Below are 20499 nucleotides of genomic sequence, written 5' to 3'. Positions count from 1 at the left end.
GATTTGGGTGCGCGTGTGTCTGACTGGCTGCTGGCGAGTGCATCTCTTGGACTGCTTGGCGGAGCCATCTTTGAGCAACATGCTTTTCAGGCACAATTCTGCTTTTTATTAGAGCAAACTGGCAGGGAAGAAAACAGGGATGGTATGTTACATGTTACAGGGGTAAGGCAAGGGAACTGGTGGCGATTCTTTAATCGAAACCAGCTTCCGAGCAGACAGAAAAGACCTTGATAAAACTTCCTTTCCTGCAGAAGACACTGTACATCCCTCCTCTTGGATCCAACCCCAGGATTTGTCACAGTTGAGTTCTGGAGGCTGTTTTCTCCTCCATCCACCAGGTAGCTAGCCTCATTCTTCACCACAGGGAGTAACACCAAGGAATATTTTATCTAGCTCTACCTTGGCTATTTAAACTTCAGAGCTCAGGATTTGTTGTCTTAGTATTTCTCAGGGCAGTTTTCCACTTGTGAAATTTTGGAGAATTGCAAGTCAGGTGTCTTCAGGCAAATGCTTTACAAGCTTTCTGTATGGATTCCCATCACCTCCCTCAGTGGTCATCCTCATGGCCAGAAGTGATCACAAAGTCTGATCACTTAGTCTGGCACACTGCAACACTGATCACAGAGGTGTGTGTTGGGATCAGGTGGTCTCCCCTCTGTTTCTGTGTTTGTCCCGGGCATTTGACAGCTGCCAGAAGGCTTTTTAAATCTCACTGTTTGGGATCCTGAGGGAAGGATGCTGTGCTGTTGTAAGGTAAAAATGAGAAAGAGGTGTGGCTGGATAGGCTACTGCTGCAGAGATGTTGAGATAAATCTGGGGATGGCAGGCACCCCTCTGCTAAAAGCCAGCATGGTTGAGGTCTTTTTATAAGGCCCTCTTCTGTTTGTGATGCATCTCCCTGCACCTGAATGTCCATTTCTTAAACTGCTACCAAATCCTCTCCCTTTTCCATTCTTTTCACTTCCCAGGATTCTATTTTCTCCTCCCCTCTGACAGCTGTGTAGAGCTTAGCAACTGGTGTCTCTTCCCTGCGCTCGGCCAGGCAGGTGAACCACGGAAAGAGGGATGGAGCTGTTCAGTCTGGGATATTATTAGTGGAGGCAAGCAGAGAGGGTGCTCAGGGCTGAGGAAGGGGAAATGTCTGTGTTGAGATGGAGCAGCTTAAAGGAATGGGTAAAACTGATTTTTCAAGTTTTAAATGTTTTCTCTCCAAGGAGGAAAGTAGAAACAAGGGCTGACCTATTTGTTACCTGTCCACCACTCTCTAGGGTTGTTGGAGGGATTAGGACCTGGAAGTCCTAACTCTTTTTTTAGGATAGAGGGAAAACAAGGATTTTTTTTTATTATTATTTTTTTATTTTATTTTATTTTTGGTCTGGAGGGAACTGAAGACAAAATGGTCTCTACGAAAGCTGTTAGTGGAGAGGGAAAAAGGAGGAGAAAATTGTCTCTGGTAGGGACAGGGAGAGGTGAACTCCTATCCAGCTGTCAGGGAGCTATCTGTCTTGTTTTTCTCTGTTCATTCCAGTGGGAAATCAGGGTTAACAGCACAAAGGGGGACAGCCCATTCGATGGAGTGGAGACACTCATCCAAACATGACAGCTGCCTAAAAGGCACTGTTAGTAAAGACAGCTGGGTGGAGAATGCAAAATCAAGCAGGAAAGGGCTGGAGCTTGGGAGGGGAGAAGTGGAAAATGCTCGAGCTAATCCCAGCTTCACCACTGGCTGCCTGTGGGATATTGGGTAAGTCACCTGTGTGCCTTTCTAGTCTGTTGTCCCTGACCTGTCCAGAGAGCAAATCGGTCTCTCTGTTTTTTGGGGTGACTGAGTATAGCATGAATGTAAGTTTTTAGAGATGCTTGACCAGAAATCAGAGAGAGAGAGCACAGTGTGGATTTCAAAGCAAAGCTGGTGCCCTGAGATTCAAGGTCACTAAAGGGCTAATTAGTTATAATTGACTAGGAGTTTGTGTTCATTGGGTACAATTTCACCTACTTCTGCATCTGAGCTCTGTCTACACAAACGTTCTGGCCTCTTTCTTAAACTCAGGTTTGCTTTGTGCTAAAGCTGCAGCTGTGAGAGGGGAGCATGAGGACATGGGGTACCATAAAATTGACTGAAGTTGTGTACCTCTGCAGGCAGGGGAGCATCCTGGAGATGGAGTAAGACCCTGTGTGCTTTTTTTCTTATGGTCTTTCCTCCATTTCTGTTGTTGACCACCAAGGAAGATGGATATGTAGCTAGAAGGACTGTACTGAGCCAGCGTGGCTGTCCCTTTGCTGTTACACACCAGTGCAATTGTAAAAGCCTCAAGTACCTTGGACCCTGCATGCCCCAAATCTCTAAAGTGAGTCTGCATCCATTGACCCACAAAAGGGTTCTGGCAGTCTTAATGGAAGCGCAGATTTTCCTATCAAAACCTGAAATTAGCTGTGTGTTGTCTGCTCTTCCAGAGCCCTGCCAGCTCTGCTGATGGGCTCAGGCACAAGTCACGCCCCCCTAGCTGGGTTGCTGAGCTGAGCTGGCCATCCATGTCGAGTTCAAAGAGACTTTGGGGGGCCATCTCCCTTCCCCTGAGCTTGCAGAGTCCACGCTGCCCTTCTGGAGGGTGCTGAGCATGTGGGGCTCTCCAGCTGCACAGGGACCGAGCGTGGAAGAGGATAATTTTGGGAATGTAGTCCCATGACTGCAAAGGGTTTGCTGCCCCCCTATGGATTTGACTGGCGCGGCCTGGGCCAGGGCACCAGGGTGGAGGAGGTGGTGGCTGGTGGAGCCAACTGCTCCGTCCTGTCCTGCCATGTCCTTCCCGTGCGGCTCTCCCTGTGCTCTGCTGCCGCTGCCAGCTTGGGGCCTGGGCTCCCATTCAGCTGATTGCATAAATGTAGCACAACAACAAGGCTTCCCCAAAGCAGCTCCATCTGTGCAGGGCACTTGTTCCTCAGGACTCCCTTGGTCATGCTGTGCTTTGCCGGAGTTTGTGCCAAACCCAATACCCGCAGCTTAAAAACAACATTTGGGTGTGACAGCTCCATTATTTACCCAGGATCCAACATTGTCTGGTAGGCAAAGCCAAACGGCTGGAAGTCTGGGGCAAGACATTATCTTCTTATATACCACTGTGCTGTATACTACATCCTGCTGCCTCAGTTTCCCTGCTGATGAACCAGGGACAATGAAAAGCAGCTTATGATAACTTCTGCAAGGCTTAGGTACTTTAAAGATGTCAGGACTCTCCTGCAGAACCCATGAGCAATAGAATGCCAAGGCAGACCAAACAGTGGCACTTCTTTGTTGGTGACCAAACTTTGAAAGAAGCTATTGACACAGAAATATGTAGTAAAGGACATCCAGGAAGGCCTGTGAGAGTGGCATTGATATGTTGCTGGCTTGCCCTTCAACCCTGGAAAAAAATCATTGCACACTTTATTCCCTTTAATTTTCAACACTGCTGCCTCTGTGCTTTCACTTCAATGACAGCTCAATGACAGCCTTTCTTCCTGACTCTGTACATTAATTATGTCTTAACTGTGCAAACAACTATAGCGTTAATGGAGCGTCACCCTGTATAGTCAGACCTTAGATGTTTTCTTTACTGTCAGAGAATCCTCATTCAAATAATCCTTCCCATCATGGAAAAACGTGGGTTAGGAGATATGAAGGTTGTGACAGCTTCACCTGGGAAAGTACAAGCTGTAGGAGATATGAGAAAGGTGACACCAAAATGCTTTGACCTTTGGCTGAAACTGGAAGTAACACAATGTGGTTGGCACTGTCCTGGCTTAAAAATAGCTGCCTCAAAAGCCTTCCTTTCTCCTCTGCAATCCCCTTAAGGAAATGGTTCAATATCATGGGCATATTTGACAGATCCTCAAGTCATGCCACTGATACAAGGGCGGGGGGGGAGGGGGGTGTCAGTATTTCTTTGCTTATGATGTACAGAGAAATGTCCTGTAAATTGGATTTTTCAGTTTCCGGGAAAGAGAATCTATTTGCTGTCTGGTGGAGACAGCGTGAGCACAACAGGGGCTGAATGCCCAGATGATGTGCCTGGTACAGGTGTCAGGAATTCAAGCTTGCTGGAGGCCTTCTTGGGGCTCTGTCATGGGTTCCAGGAATATCCTCCCACTCTAACCTGAAAGCATAAAACTGCTGAATTTTAACAAATAGCAGGTTTTCTCTCAGCTGTCTATCAGACCCTGGAATGCCATGAATTTTTCTGAATAAGGCTAGAATCTTTAGTGATGTGAACCCAATGTGGTTTTACTGATTCTTGCAGCTAAGCTAGTTTTCTGCCAGTTGGGAACCATCCTGAATAGCTTAAAGTAGCCTGCCTACAATTCACTCCAATTCCCCCCCGCATCTTGTGATGACAGGTTTCCACTCATATTTCCATTCTGCAGATGGCCAACAACTTCGGGGCCAGACAAAACTGGAGTTTCTAGCATAGCTCAGATCAGACCTTGACTTGGAGCCAAGTCCTACAGATGTTTGGGGCTTAGGCTTGGACCATCCATAAACAGATCTACCTACTCCATCTGGAAGAAGCAGCAATGTTTGAAGGGCTTTGCCACCTGATGGACAAGCAAGAGGACAAAATACTGCCCTGATATGTCCATTAACTCTACAGTTATGGAGATGGGCAGGCCCCTGACATGGGACAAGAGATTCTTGAGGGAGTATGGGAGTATAGATTTTTTTTTTTCCTTTAATGTTTTTCTGGGTTCCCCACTCCCTTTAGTTCTTTTTCTAACCAAGTCGGGGAAGGGGAAAAAAAAAAAAGAAGGAGAAAGGGATTCCAGGGTGAGCAGGAAACAGCGAGTAAAATTAGCCAAGAATCTTCCAAACAAATGTGTGGCTTACACTTGGGAGAGCTTGGTTTTGTTTACTGTTTGTTTTGAATTTCCACTCTTTGCCCTCAGATCAAGCCCCAGGAGAAGGGAGAACCTGGAAGGATGCCTCAGATGTCTGCACAACTCTTATATGCTGTGAAAGGTTAAGGCAGTGGGATGGATGATACCCAGTGAAAGGCATGTGCAGCACTTCTGATTGCTTTTTGCTGGGAATCCTTGTTTCCAGAGACTCTAATCCTCCTTGTGATGGCCAGGAAAGGTGGTTGTGAGGGGAAGGCTAATGCCTGTTAACCTGTTCAGTGCTGTGTTTCCCAGTGTTGTCACCTGCACCATGGGGGAACCTAAAGGCTGAGACCAGGTGGTCTGTATCCATCTGTACTTTGTATGAGAGGATTCATTCTCATCTATCACAGGCATGACAGAAACATAAAAACACAGAGGAAAGTGCAAGATCTTTCTCACTTGTTAAGCAGAATCCAGACTGGATGATTTCTTAGCAATAAATTGATAAACTTTTAACACTAATTTTCTCATTGAAGCTGGCTGCATATGTAAAAATAAGCATAAACGAAATAAATACTTATGTGCTTTGTAAGGCTCAGTGAGGAATTCTGATGTCTTAGGGCATAAGTCAACTCTGAGAAGACTTAGAAATAAGCAGCCTGAGAGGGCAAAATTTCTTATTGACTCCCACAACAGGATTTTTACATCCCTTTTTGTTTACAGACTGCTTAGTTTCTGGTCTTGATGACTGCTGAAACAAGGTTCCTCATGTTGATCACTCCCTGGTTTGAAGCCATGTGGTTGTTCCACTATTCTCTGTCCTGTAAACATCTCTAAGAACATGGCACAACACTTTATCTGTCTCTTATTAAGTAGAGAATGTGATTGTTTTTATGCATGGAATTGTCAAACCAATCTGGTGTCTCTAGACTTCACCAAGGATCAGTCAGTTTCACCTAGATGCCATCTTCTTCTTTACAGCTGACACAGAGAACGCTAAGAAAATAAAAAAAAAAAAAATACTGTACACAAGCAGAAGTGCCAAAATGCAGGCAGAGTGCATGTCAGGGGATTATTTACAGTGGCTGAAGTTAAAATATCAGCTGGGATCCCAGCCCAAGCTTGGTCACAAACAGAACGTGTCAAAAAGTGCTCAGGAAATGAGCAGAGGCCCTGCTGAGCCAAGCCAGCTCTTCTGTGGCTGCTCCTTCCCTCCTGGAGATCCAGCAGAGAAAGAAAAGCCCTGAGAAGAGAATGAGAGCAGCTGAAGGGAACAAGTGTCATTGCAGTGCAATGTCCTCTGGAGTGCACTGCTCAGCAAGTGCACTCCGGGCAGTGGTACCCCGAGGAACTGAGGGCCCTCGCAGCAGAGGCAGGGAGGAAATCTGTGGCAGACCTAACATCTATCTCACAGTTATTGGGGTAGCAAGAGGGTCAGAGTGCATTAGAACCTCAGGCGAGTATTGCAGCTGGTGTAAATTGGTGCTTCTCCACTGGTGGTGATGCTTCCATGGTGGGACAGAGTGGATGATGACCCGGTTTGTTGGCAGCACCCTGTAGGACAGCTCAGACCAGGTGGGACCACCTGAGGACAGACAGTGCAGATACAGAGCTGAGAAGGGTGTGTCACCTTGGTGGCAGTGCCTATGGCACAGTGGATGGTGCATGTAGAAGTAGCTGTACAAAGGCACTGCATAGGTGCACACCAATGATGTAGCTTACCAAAGGCAAGCAGGAGAGTCTGTTGCTTGTGTGAGAGCATGAAGCGAAGGCTGTATGGGGTGGGGGGAAAGAGCTCACCTTGAAGGATGCCTACCTGTTGTTAAACTAGCAGAGAAACACTGACTTGTTGGTCTTCTCAGGCTTCCCTTTTCTCAGCTCTTCTCTTCAGTGTATGTCCTGAGACAGGCAACAGCAACAATGTGTTCATCTGCTGCTGGTGTTGCCTAAGCTTCTGGCATCATCCTCCCCACAGATATATCCCCTTTCTTTGAGAGAAAGGCAGAGATTGACACCAACCATGGACCAGCATGTGCTCCTCAATGTGGAAAGAAGAGTGGGGCCTCTTTCGTGATCACAGCACATCTGTGATCAGACCTGTCCCTCTCCAGAGTTAGGCAGAGGTGTGCAGAGTGCCCTTCATGCACAGCTGCTTGAGCTTGCCTCCTCTTGGGTCTGGGAACATTTCTTCAGGGCTAGTAATGAACAAAGGTGGGACTGTCTCCATTTCCTGGTCAGTTCTGGTCACCCAACATGTGTGCATCTTTAACTGACCTGGAGAAGAAGCAGGCAGTGGTCGATTCATCATCATGGACTCAGTGGTGACTGCTGATGCCTTTCAACCTGCTCCTGACCTGCAATAAAGCTGAACAGAGATTCCAAAATCCCTGAACTTTACCATAGTGCCTCTGATCCTTCCAGGGGCTTTTCCTCTGTTATCTTCACCTAGAATTGGAGAATATTCTCTGTGTGTAGGAGGAGTCAGAGATGCCTCCCCATCCACATGCATGATGCCTTCCAAGGAATGCTAGAAGGAAGGCCATGGAGTGCAGTGCTGTGTGATCTGGTGTGGAGCCCTGTGAGCTAAATAAAGCATTTCTTCTCCCCAGGGAGCACTCTCATGCTCTGAACAGCAGCAGCACTGTGAGGATAACCCCAGCGTGGGCAGGGGGCTGACTCATCTCTCCAGAAGATTAACATTGTTTATTAATCACAGCTCCTTTGAAGTGAAAAAATGGAGAAAACCTCTCGTGGCCAATGTTGTGATCAACCATCTAATTGTTCTAATCGTATGTTTGCTTAAGGGTCTTTCTTTGCTCTGTGTACACTAAGAAGTAGTTTCTCATCCTACCGTTGTTTCACCCAGATGATAGTCATTAGCAGTGTACCAGACATACCCATTGTATAGGCCTTGTCCTGACCTTTTTTCCCCCCCCTCTAAGTCCCTGGGTCCATCTCCACTGCTGGCAGATGACAGCTCTTCCAAGTATATTCTTCTGTTTGTTCCCAAAACATGCAGGGAGTCAATTCGTGGAACAACCAATTCCTTGTCCCTTCCAACTGGCCCTCCAGTCATCTTTCCCATCACGGGAGATGGTGCCACAAGTGATAGAGAATGTCTCAACATCCTTTTCTGGGAGAAGACCCATCAGGCTGAGCTGGAAGCGCTTGCTGAATTGTAGAATCACAGTCTCTCCCGCCAGCTCTGAGCATGCACGTTCCAGATAAGGCTGGTGTTAGAGCACAGGATTTTGAAGGGAGCTGGCACACCTAGCCCTAGCTCTGAGGATGCCTTCTCTTCAGTGCATGTGGGTTTGCAAAAGGGCTTAAACCTTGTTGAGGCTCTGTATCTCCTAGACTCTGCTTGTCTTTGCTTGAAATACGAGATCAGGCTTAAGTCTTGGAACCTGGCAGAAGACATATGAGTGAGCTTTAGTTTGATCTGCAGTACAAACAAGAAAAAAAAATCACGTTTTCTTTGCCTGCTTTGATATTTATGTATCAGTGAATGTGGGAAATCAGGAGATGTGCGTCTTGGCTAGCAAAATATAAAGAAAATGGGATTTGTGGAGGACAACTAGTTCTGGAACTTTTTGTCTAATCATGCATTCCAGACCAGGTTCAGCTAAATGTTCCATTTCAGGTAGATTCCATGAAAACACATTTCAGTAACATTTCAAGCCATTTCTTACTATAGCCAAAAAAAAAAAAAAAAAAAAAAAAAAAAAAAAAAAGCCAAACAAAAGAAAAACCAAAGAGAAGCTATGAAATGAGAAGTATCTTAAAGCCACAGAAGACTTATTCAGTCTCACTGACATTGCTGTTCCTTTCCATGCACCAGTGAATGTGCTGAGCTTTGCAAAAGCACACATTTCCTTAGCCCTGCTCCTGTGGAAGTCAATGCAAGCGTCGGTGTGTTTGGCACCAGACCCCAGAGCACCTCAGTTGTTCCTCTAAAACATTCCATTGTTTTGCACAATGCAATGTGGTTGAATTCAGGAAAGGTGTTTTCATGCCCTGGGCCACCTCTGTTGCAAGCACTGTGTGGTGCTGCGAGGCTGTGGGCTGCAGCTAGAGGGGGTGAGAAGATAGTTCCAGCTAAAATGTCACACTCAAAAGCTTTTCATCTTGCCCCTCTCTTTCCTCCTTGCCCTGATATCGGGTGGCACCTGTGTGCCTGCCTCCAGTGGACTTGTACACATGCAGGTTTATGTCTGTGTGTGTGTCTGGGTATGCCTGGTGTATCTCAAAATTATCATGACTTAATCTGGTTTGTGGCCAGGCATAATGTGAGGTCTCAGCTGGTGGCTGAGGCTGAAGTGCGTGAGGTGTTGTACACGTGTCATGAGTAAGTGTCCCTTTCCTCAGAGATCCTGCAGTCCAGGCGTATGGTTAGGAACAACAGATGGATTCCACAAACACACAGGCGCTATGGGTGGGGGAGGAACACAAAATAACACCGAGATATTAAGATGAATGATTAATGACTCAAGTGGGTAAGAAGGGGCCAAAACACACTCACTGAATATTTGCTGGTGATGCTTCACAGGAGCCTTGGCAGAGGTGGACAGTGGATATACAGTATTTTGGACTTGCTCATCATTCACGCTGCTAAATTTCTCAGTCCATGCTTGTGGCAGTTCAGCTGTAGCATTATGTTGTAGCTATGCTGTAAGGATGGTGTATTCTGTATGGAATGCAAACCCAGCACACTGAAACACTGGTCCTTAAAGGAATTTTGATTTTGTAGGATTTGGCCCAACACACACTGAAGTCAATGAGCTCTCAACCCTTATGGGATTTGGGACAATCCTAGAATATTCAAGTGGGCTTCAAATGGGGCAAAACAATTGAGATATATATTCAAAATAACAAGAAGAAATTCTTTGTATGAAATGCATTTAATATGTTTCTGTTTGCATGTATGCATTTTTACTGTATGAAATCAGATTGGGTTTATATCTGCTGCATCTATTTTAACATGTGGTGTATGTTACACTGGACTGATCAGTTATGTGATTAAAATACACTGTAAATACACAGTGTGCTTAGCACTAGCAAGGTTTTGAAGGGATTTTTAACCCCACTCTCTTTGGTTTTGTTGATATTTGTTTCCTGAGTTGGCTCAGTTTGTCTCATGAAGTTCCTTCCAGTATTTTTGTGGTAGTTGAGTGGCCAGCTTGTCCTAGAGATTGTCCCCACTCAGACAGGTTGGATACTGGTAGAAGAGGAGAGGATCACATGTGTCAGCTCCCCTGGGCATGGATGAATGCAAAACGTCAATGTTGCTGTGCTGGCAGGTTCCACCACCTCAGAAGTAAAGAAAGCAGGGAGAAAGGATGCAGAAGGTGCCAAGGAAAGATTTCCTGCTTCATCACACACAATTTGGTTATGTGTCTGCGCTGTGTAAAGGCTTGTATACATGGGTGGCCAGGTGGGATTTCAGATCGTTTGACTCCACTCTGGAGAGGGTTGTGAATGCACGACTTTGGACTGCTCTCCTGAGTGAGCTCAAATTATTACAAAGTCATTTCCAGTAAGTCTTTACCTCCAAGGCCAGGGTTGCTCTGACAACCACTCTGGGTGGATCATCTGTGAGCACTGAACCTGGAGCCTATGGATCTGAAAGGACAAGACTCCATTGTTAGAGCTGGAAGGGAAGTCCTTTCCTATGGCAGTAGCAGCTGCCTCATTTGTGAACCCCTCTGACATTCAGAAGGATGAAAGCTCCACCTGGGCAGCATGAGTTATGCTGCAACAGAGTTCACAGGGACTGGACTCCAGCCTGATGTCCATAGATGCTGCATTTACGCTCACTGTTTGGATGGCCAGTTGTGTCCGACGTGAAAGCTTTGTGTGTAAAATGGGTGCATGTCCTCACAAGGAGCTATTCTGTCTTGCACACTTTCCTCAGTGTGCTAGGTGTTTGTTGAATCTATTATCACAGCTTATATTTTCACATATCTGGAGGTCAGTGGAGATGGATTTGTGTGCACGTGATATACCAAAGGGAAATATTTACAGCTGTTGTCACACACGCGCTAAAAAATCTTGTGCTCCTTTTCAAGCGGAGCCTTTCAGACAGCCAGACTCGGCATGAGGATTCAGAGAACGATGCTGGCTCTAATGCCAAACTTGTGGTTTCCTTTAACTCATTTTGCAGGGCCTCTTTTTGCTGGCTAGAAAGCCTTCACTTGAAATGCAATTACCCAGATGTAGAGAAGAGGCAAAGCCCAGACACACCAGAAAAAGGGAAATTTCCTCACATTACCCCTTCACTATCAACAGTGGCACATTTTCGAAGCTCTCTAGATACAGAGGGAAAGCCTTGGGCTGGACATCTGTGTAAATGTATTGCTGGAGATATCCACTGACTTCAACAGAGCTTTGTTCTGAGTCCTCTGCCATAAGGAAGAGTAGGTAGATATATGGTCAGGTGTAATCTCAATGCAGTGCAAATTAGTAGTTTTGTTAGAGTCAATTGAGAAAAATCAGTGGAGAAGCTGACTTTTTGTGTGCACCTAATTTATGGTAAGAGTGTGAACTTCCTCCTAAAAACTGCCTGCTTTTGTTAGCTCTTACATTCATTCTGATCTGCTAGCCTTTAAAAAATCTATTTTTTCATGATGCATAGAGAGGCTGGTCTCTTTTGAGATGTTTTCAGCATTTCTGGTTCTTTCTTTCACTTGTTTCATTCTTTCGGTACTTCACTTGTGTTGTCTCTTCTTCATTTTTCCCCCCTGCTTCTCATGTACCTCTTCATTATTTACAGCATTCAGAAATGCAAGATTCTGGAATTAATTGAAGTGAAATATTTCTATAGAATGGACCAACATACAAATCTTTGTATCGCAGAGTTTTTCTTAATTCCATAATTTTTCCTTTCTGATTCCTTCTTGGGTCTTCATTCAGCAATAAACTCAGTGGTTACTTCTTCACTGGGGCTAAGTGCCCATTCACTCTCAAAAAAATCTTGAAAGGAGGCTGTTGACAGTGGAGAGCCACGCCAAGATTCTGGAGCCAGGGTGTCACTTTCTCCTTTTCTGTCTGGAGATGCTAGAAAAATAAGTATTGACTCTGATGATAGTATTAAATTCTGAATATGAGTCAAGAACACCATGGAGCTGGAAACAGTAATTTTCCTTCATCTCTGTAAACAAGAAGATCAGTCTAATTCTGAACTTCTGGATGATGGAGGGGGTCTGAGCTGGTGATCATGGTGGATGATGGTGTTCTGTGGTCTGCAGACAGCAGCTGTTACTGGAAGCAAACCTGTCCTCGTTCATTCACAGGGGCAGCTCTGAAGGCCATGTAGAAACATGGTGTGCACAAACGTGTGCCTGTTTGCTCAGGGAAGAGGTGTCCCTATCACAGAGGGAACTGCCACCTCTCTGAACCCTTCGCTCCCTGCCCCCATCCTAAGTGCCTGTGGAGCACCTCATGAAACAGAGACGCCTCCTTGTGAGAAAGGACTGAAAGTTCCCATATATCATCCCAGAAGACGTCAGCTTTGCTTACCTTTTCTGTGGCAGTTGGAAGTAGAAAGATCTCCAGCCCATGGGAGCCAACGAGCAGGTCAGGAAGTGGTGCAATGTTTGGGAAGGGGGCTGGGTGGTCTTTGCTCTTGGGAACAAGGAGACCATCCTAGTTTAGGGGGTTAGACAGGATTGTCACAGCTCTGTCTGCCAAGTCTTTGGAGAGGGACTACTTTTCCTCCTGAAATGAGCTTATTTAAGTGGCGGAGCTGACCCATGCTAATGTCTTTCATCACTGACTAGCCAGAGGTCATTGAGGGTTTGTGGCTATGGGAGTAGTAGCTGAGGAAGAGGTTGATGTGGCTGTACCTCTGTTTTCAAGATAGAGAGGTAATGGTTATTGGGACAATTAAAAGGCTGGTGAAGTACAGAGGTGTAACTAGAGCAAGATACTGTGGATGGATATTATCCTACTGAGGGTCTCTGGCAGAGGCCATGTAGATCTGGAACAGCTGGAGTGCATGGGAGAGATGATTTGTAGGCTGGAGTTGCAGCTGAGACAATTGTCTTCAGCTGATGTGTTAGAGAGGCAGCGGGGCTGCCAGCGTGATGGAGTTCTCCAAACAAGTAGGAGACTACAAAGGGTAGGTGTGCACCTTGGGTAAAGGACCTGTACTCGTGTGCTTAGGGGGGGAAGGGATTGCTAGTGGAGAAGACCTAAAAATAAAAGCTGTTTTGCTGAAGAAGTGAAAGAAATGGGAACAAAAGTGATGTCAGTAGAAAGGAGCAACTAGCCGTCATGAGAAGAGAGGTGTAACCCACAATGAGTGCTGAAGAATGGTGCTAAAGAAGGAACATAATCACAGAGAAACTGGGGTGCTGGAGACAGAGCAGAATATCCATAGTTTCAGGAAAGAAAATCAGGTAAATATGCAAATGGATATATGTCAGCAGGTAGAAGAGAGAAAGAAAGAACTGATGCTTATTTGCATAGGTGATATGTAATACAATAGTGACTGGTCTGTTTGGGATATGGAGCTGGATCAGCTAGAGACAGCTGAAATATTCCTGTGTAAAATGTTGTGAGTCTGTAAAAAAATGTAGGAGCTTGAATTAATCATACCAGTTGCAAAAGTGAGCATCTCGGGGTAAAAGAAAGCAGGGTGAAACATAAATCCTGTTGAATGTGATTACTTACTCAGGAAAGGCAGAGATGGAATATAATCATATCCGTGTATGCAGAAATATTGCTATATTTTGGTGAAGAATCTGTTAAGGATAGCATAGGTTAAAACAGGATATGTGTTGGTAAAAATAGTTTTGGCTATGAGTTTCTAGCACTGAGGGTGTGGTGGCTTTGATTTTTCAGGTATAGATTGAAAAATTACAATAAACTGGTGGCAGTAATGGCCGATGAATTATTTCTTCAGATTGTTCTCTGCCTTCAGTCAGCTTTGGTACTGCTTCTTTTTGGTGCAGGAACTAGAAAGTTGTAGAATGGGCCATCAGTTGATTGATTTTTAAATGAAATGGAAGAGTAAATAAAACTATTTTTGCAGATCAGTTTATTGATTTCAAGAGGATGAACTTCTCCGAGAGGTTAATGTGCTCAGCTGGGCTAAGGGCATCAACCACTGAGATATGGAGGAATTCTCCAAGTACAGGGTGCTGCAGCTATTGGGAATCTGTGCATCAGGAAAGGGCAGGGGCCAACCAAGCAAGGGTTTCTGTGCTTAAATTAACAGAAAAGGAAAAAGTATGTGCTGGTTAGCTATGAAGAATATTTGCCCAAGACAAAAGGATATGCATGAGTTTCCTAAACAGTCAAGGAATCAGATTCTGGGATTGTTTGTTGACACCAAAACCAGTTTTTCATTTGTTCTTTGAAGAAAATAAAAATCAGGGAGGATTATATGGTAGTTGGTTCATACAATAGACTTTATACAAAAGACAGAATTTAATGACCCAAGACCAATCTGTCTGTCTGTGGTCTTAAGATGAAGAGATGTTTGCAAATATGCAAGTTGTATGGTTCAGGATGGAGACAATGTTTAGGCTATTGTGTACAGGGGGAGATGAAAGAAGACATGCATAAATAAAATCTGTTGGGGGGTCCTGGCTGAGCATTGCCTGCTGCAATCATTCCCTAGCCGCAGGCAGCGAGGCAATACTCAAGACTCAGAAGTCTCCCTGGCTAGCAGCCATTTTATTAATAGATGGGGCCCTCAGCTCTACTCTATCTGCACAGAAATATTTTTCTTGATCCCCTTTTCGTCTGTGTTTGCTGTGTGACTCAGTACCCCACATCTGAAATGGCTGCAGGTGCCCCAGACATGCTGTGGCTGTTTGAAGTCAGGCAGTCTCTCAACAGACTGTACAAAGATGAAGGCACTTCTTTTACAGAGAGCAGTTTGTTCCCACTCTCCTCACCACAGTGGGGCTTTCCCTCTGGGAGGAGGTTTAGGAGAGTGGTCCTTGCAGGCCTCCTGCGAGGAACAGGTGATGAGTTGTCTCCCACGAATGTCTGCAAAGTAGCAGTCATGGCATCTTCTGGATTTTTCTGAGCAAGGCCTTTAATGTGACAATGATGCACAACGTGAGATGGCAGAAGGCTAGAGGAAGCAGTTAGCCAGTCACTGTTTGGTCTTGTGGTCCCTGTTGTCATTGTTTATTCACACATCAACTTATTTTGGGTGAAGGAAGATCTAACTCATGTGAGTGTAGCATGTGCCAACAGGGGAGCAGAAGTTTACAGCGCATTTGTGCTGTGTTTGCATTTTAACTTCTTGCACTGATCTTTCTTAAGAGGTTTCTATTCTTCTCTGCCCTGTTTTCTGGTTCCTCAAGGAACTGCATTAATAAAATACATGACCCAGAGTCAGTCCTACATAGAGCGACTCTGGCTGCTCTCCATGAAAATCTTAATTTCTCATGAACTGTCAGCAGGGAAGTGTGACAGATACATCTGTCACAGGAACGGCTCTGCTTCTGGCAGCTGCTGCTGGTGCCTGCCATGGCTTGGGTCAAGTGCTTGTTCCTCTGACTTGTGCACCCACATCTATTGTGTAGGTGTTTTCAGCATACTGAAGTGAGAGTCAAACTGCTCATTGACATCTGGTAAAGAATTATGAGAATGGGGAGTTATTCTTGGGAGAATCTATATTTTTGGAGTTTTCCTGGGCTCAACTCATAGTAACGCACCTCTTGCAATTGTCTTGTATTGTATTGTATTGTATTACATAGCTACAATGACTCATCAGGGGAGATCTTGCTGCAAGTCCTTGGCGTTTCCTGGTCCAGCTTCTTTTCTACTAGAAACCATTTAGAAGGTGAATAGGGAGCATGTGCCAAGTATCCAACTGTATCCAAGTCTGTCACTGATGGGGAGAATGGCCGGTGTGAAACTTGCCTGCTATCCCTAAAGCTCTTGTGGATTTCTGGTCTAACTTGGAGTGAGGAGGCTGTTCAGGCATGTGCTTTGGGCTCCAAATTGGTAGGAACTGGCTCTAATCACCAACAAAGATTCCCAAATAGTGGAATAGGTGCAGCAGAGAACTTGCCACTCTACGAGCATGTTCAGCTAACAGCTGTGACTGTGTGTGCCCTAGAAGTAGGTCATGAATACATCTGCTGAGTTGAAGTCTCCCAGGAACATAGATTTTTGTGCTGCTCGCCTTGGAAGAGGTGAGGTAATGTATTCTATTTGTGTCAGCCAGTCTAGTTTGTAACATGTGCCATGGTGCTGGGGTCCAGGTGCCCTGACTGGAATTCAAAGGCTGCTGTTCCCCAACAGGTCAGCAGCACAGAAGCAGAGTTTTGATCCCTGTCTTGTGCAGAGAGAAGTCGATTATTTAAAGCATTCTCCAGGGTCACTACAGGCTGCTTTTGCTGTAGCTCTCTTCTATGCTCTTCTCCCTTGGCTTTGAATAACATTTTTTGCAATTTTGCTTCACCTTAGTGCTTCACAGACTGTCACATTAATGCTTGGCCTTTAAAAAAAACCAACAAACTCCCTCAGTGTTTCTTTTTCCCTTTGATTGAACTCTAGCTAAAAGTTACACTGAAAGTTTAACTGGAAGAAAATGTGTATGTGCTTATGCAAAAAGATGGCAAAAAGTAGCATTATTGATAGATTTGCTAACTGTCCTCCTCATGTTAAGGCTGCATTAGCAATACTTTGTATCTTTAAATTAATGAGAAGTTTGAATGCATAACCTTCAGAACAAACCTGTATTCAACTGCCAAAACACGGAAATGTGGAGTGTGTTCCTGCCAGTTACATGATATTTCTCTCTGTGTCTTTGAGCTTTATAGTATCACTCATTGTCACGATATGGTATCCTATTCAATTCCAAATAATTTGGCAGGCCTGTAATCACTGGCTTTTCCTCACTCTTGTATTATAGTGATGTTGCTTGGAGAATGTGCTCTGTCTAGTAAAAGTCAAGTACTCCCTCCTTTTAGTTTGTCTCCAGATGTGATGAGAGATGCTTTTCTTTTATGTTCCTGCTTGAAAAAGTCATTCAGTGGTAGTGGTGCGGGGGACACCGCTGAAAGGGTTAAGTGGCTTTGAGTGCTCACCGAGATCCCAATTCTAGGTTGTTCTAAGCGACGAATTCTGGGTCACTAACAATGGGAATTGTTCTGAATAATCTGATACTGTTCTCCTCAGTTGTATTTCTTTGTTTCAGGGTGTTGTCACTTCATATCTGTCTGGAAGTGAGGTAGTGGAAGGAGTTCTGGAATAATTCAAAACTTTTCCTTTGCTCTTTATCCGAAATCTTTGGCCTGTGCTGTTGTGTGCTGGGATGCCCAACCCTCCTGAAATGTAATGGGAATTAATTCTCCACTCTCCCCTCAAAGAACTCTGGCATCTAAGTCTGAGAGGTAGCTTTTTATTGAACTCTCTTTTCATTTGCATGTATCTGGCCTGTCAGAGCAGTCTGTGAATGACAATGGTCTATGCCAGAGAAACGTCATCTCTGGGAAGGAACATAAAACATGTGGTGAGTGCCACAAACATCTACTAGATCAGACAATTCGTTTGACATTCCTTTAGGGAATACTTCTCATAATTTGACTCAAAAGAATATGTCTTTGTTACTTGGAACCATTTGATATCTCCTTTGATCCAATGATTGTTTTAAACTTTAAAAGCTCTCGTATTCCACCTGTATGGGAAGGGTGGGCGTTTTACCCTTTTGTCTTTGTGCAGCACTTAAGGACAGTCAAAATGCCTCCCCTGTAACCTCTCTCTGAAACCACTGGCTCAACCAGATGCACCTTTAATTTATTTTTAGTTCATGTGACCCTGAGGCCTGGTGGCTTCACAATGGGCAAAGGTTTTGGAGTTCAAAAGGCAGACCTGTGTCTAGGAAAAAAACTTGTCAGCTGGAGGCCAGATTTTTCCCCTGCCCTAGACAAGTTTTGCACAGTAGCCACTGTCTATTTACACAATAGGTTTGGATCTGAGACAAGTTATTAGCCATTGCACCCAAATTACTGAGAGCTTTTGCAGCCCTTAGTGGAGCATTTTCAGGATATAGAACTGTTTTTTGATGTTCTTATCTGGGTGTGTAACTGAGAGAGTTTGTTTTACTAGGGAGAGGAAAATACAGGAGAAACAATCTGATTTACAGGTGGTTTTGGCTCTTCTAGACATGAATTTTGAGTGCATTGGAGTTGTTGCATCTGAATGCTTTATTGCCTGTCAGCTGAGCAAAGGTAACTGAGCCCCAGGGGTGAGGCTATATGCACTAACTCAGCTCTCACCAAAGCCCCTTTCCTCAGAGTTCCCTTTAGGTTTGTGTTGGAAGCTCTAAATCTTTACTGGTCTATCTGCCCTCCCCCACACTGCTTTATCCAAATTCTGCCCTTGATGCTACACGTGAGCTTACTGCAAACTTAAGTTTCTCTTAGCTTCGCTCACTGGAAGCTTGGCAGATTACGACCCGCCAAGAGACAATATGAACAGTCCTCAAAGCTTGGACTGTGCTTTTTTCTTCTCTCAAGAAAGCATAAAGGATGGAAAGACAAGGGGGAGTCATGGATCTCATAAAACGTATCTCCCCTTTGGCTTGGATTATAATAACAACATGTCTGAGTCACCACATGGTACACTGATATGAAGCAACTGCCTGCAGAAAAACCAAAGCCATGCATTTTTTCTGAAAAATGAGGGGGAAAGAAGAAGAAAAAAACATTTATTTTCATTCTTTTGGCTAGCCTAATTTTCTTCTATTTCTCATTAACCTTTAGAAAATAAAGCTAGCTTTCCTGAGGGAAAATAGCACTTCTTTGCCTCACCCCACTAGAGCTGCCCTACAGCAGCCAAATTTAGCTAAAGGCATGCAGTGGTTTCTAGGCCTACTGAGTTGAATCTTACTTCTGGTCTGCAGGGGTCCTGCCTGTGTGCCCCACGAAAGCTATTGCTGAGATTATGGAAAATTGTCCATCTCTTGAGCTGGATGCAAAGTCCCCTGGAGGACAATGTAACCACTAGGAGTGCTGGATGGATTTCTTGTTCATGATTGCTGTTCAGATCCCAAGACCAAAGAGAGATACCATGTCCCTTCCACGTTCCAAGCATGGAGTTCTGTTCTAGCCTCAACCTTTGAAGTTGCTTACCTGGGCTTTCTGCCCTCTGAGGAAAAGGTGATGAGCACCCCCAGAGGTTGGTTTGTCCAGGTTTACAGGAAGCATCTAAGCCAATTTCCTCCCATTGGACTTCATTTCTCCAGAGCCTGTAACAGAAGACTACCATAAATACATATGTTTATCACCTAGAGATAGCTGTGATGAATGCCATACAAATTTGGTGGCTTCTGTAAGTGGTTTCTCCTGTGGCTTAGTGATCAGAGATCTGCTTATTTTGTATCTTCACAGAGGAACATGGATTTTTAAACTCAAGTTTCTTTATCTCCAGATAACCACAGATGTGTAACAGATGGCTGGATTTTCATCTTGGGTGATGCAAAGAAATCAAAGAGTAGAATCACTTGGGTTAGAAAAGACCTGTAAGGTCATTGAGTCCAACCATCTAACTAATACTACCAAATCCACCACTAAACCTAAGTGCCACACCCGCATGGCTTTTAAAGAACTCTAGGGATGGTGACTCCACCCCTTTCCGGGGCAGCCTGTGCTTGATGACCCTTTTGATGAAGAAATTTTCCCCACAATTCAACTTCAACCTCTCCTGGTGCAACCCAAGGTAGTTTCCTTTCATCCTATCACTTGTTACACTGGGGAAGAGGTTGATATCGATGTGTAAGCTTTAAAGGAGGCCATCAGAAACATGCAATGCAGCTGTGTTTGTGTACAGCAGTGTGAAAGAGTCTGTATCTTGTGCTTGAGATTGTGTAGAGACTTTCTTTTCTCCCCAGAACAAAGCAGCGTGTGTTTCAACAGCCTGGAAAATTGGGAACGTGGCATGATGATGTGCCAAAATGACACTTTATATACATGATTTGGTTCTGGTACTAAGCCATCATAATGGCTTGGTTAAAATGGGGAGAGCTTCTTCTGAAGTACCTGGAGAATGCAGTCTGGAGTTAAATTGTGTCCTCTCTTTTCTTCAAATCTGGCCTTACCTGGTGGCTTTCAGTGCCATGCACTGGTAGTACTTCATCTATTTACATGTCTCTGAAGTGTGTGGTTGCATGTGATATTTTAGGAATGGCTTATGTGGCCCAGCACAAAGATTTGAAGAAGTGCTTGGGCTCAATTGTGGTCTAGGAGTGCCACAGCCATGTTAGTGGAAGACGGTCCCTGGGATGAGTAGAACTTTCCAGAGGTACCCATGTTGATGTCTCTCCCCATCTTTTCTTGAAGAACAGGATGTAGAGCTCAACAGAAATATTTCAGCAAACAGAGGTTTTGTCAGAAATTGCAGACCTGTCTTTCCATTGAGGACTATTTCAGGACTATTTCAGGAATATTTCAACCTGAATGATTTCCAGTGAGGCAAATGGAAAAGGGTTGACATAGGCTATCCCAAGGGATGCTTACTGGCCAAGCTTTCCAGAGGCTTTCATGCTTGCTGGGTAATTGGTTTTCCAGGCTGTGGGACCTCATAAATAGGGTTCATCCTACCTGTCTTCCTCCTCCATGCAAAATGATGGGATGCATCAACCTCTGGTTGTATCTGTCTCCTTATATTAACTACAAC

This window comes from Taeniopygia guttata, chromosome 5, assembly GCF_048771995.1.
Source record: "Taeniopygia guttata chromosome 5, bTaeGut7.mat, whole genome shotgun sequence".
Lineage (NCBI taxonomy): Eukaryota > Metazoa > Chordata > Aves > Passeriformes > Estrildidae > Taeniopygia > Taeniopygia guttata.
Note: the sequence above shows the minus strand (reverse complement) of the source record.